The sequence below is a fragment of the Ursus arctos genome, unplaced genomic scaffold (genome assembly GCF_023065955.2).
Source record: "Ursus arctos isolate Adak ecotype North America unplaced genomic scaffold, UrsArc2.0 scaffold_34, whole genome shotgun sequence".
Classification (NCBI taxonomy): Eukaryota; Metazoa; Chordata; class Mammalia; order Carnivora; family Ursidae; genus Ursus; species Ursus arctos.
Window position 1 is genome coordinate 17,427,291 of NW_026623030.1, and position 418 is coordinate 17,427,708.

Sequence of the window (418 nt, forward strand, 5' to 3'; positions counted from 1 at the left end):
AGCCTGCCCTGCTCACCTGCCCCCCCCTGCTTTCCTTCAGCCCCGCCCCTCAGATTGTATCTCGTCCTCGTTCACCTGCCCGCCTCCCCATTTTCCCCTCGTCCCCGCCCCCCGGTTTTGTCCTGTCCGCCCGACCCCCGCGTTCCCCTCAGCCGTATACGGTACTTCCCCCGCCCGGTTTTATCCTGCCTCCCCCCCTTTTCCCCTCGGCCCCCGGGTTTTATTCTGCACCCCCCCTCCGCCGTTTTCCCCTCGGCCCCGCCCCCTTAGCCCCCGCGGCCCGCCCCCCGCGCGTCCCCCCCCCCCGCGCGTCCCCGCCCGCGCCCGCCGCCATGTGACGGGAAGCAGCTGATGGCCTCTCCGGGCGGCGGCGGCCGCGGCGGGCGAGGCGGCGGGGCTGGGGCCGGGGCCGGGGCGG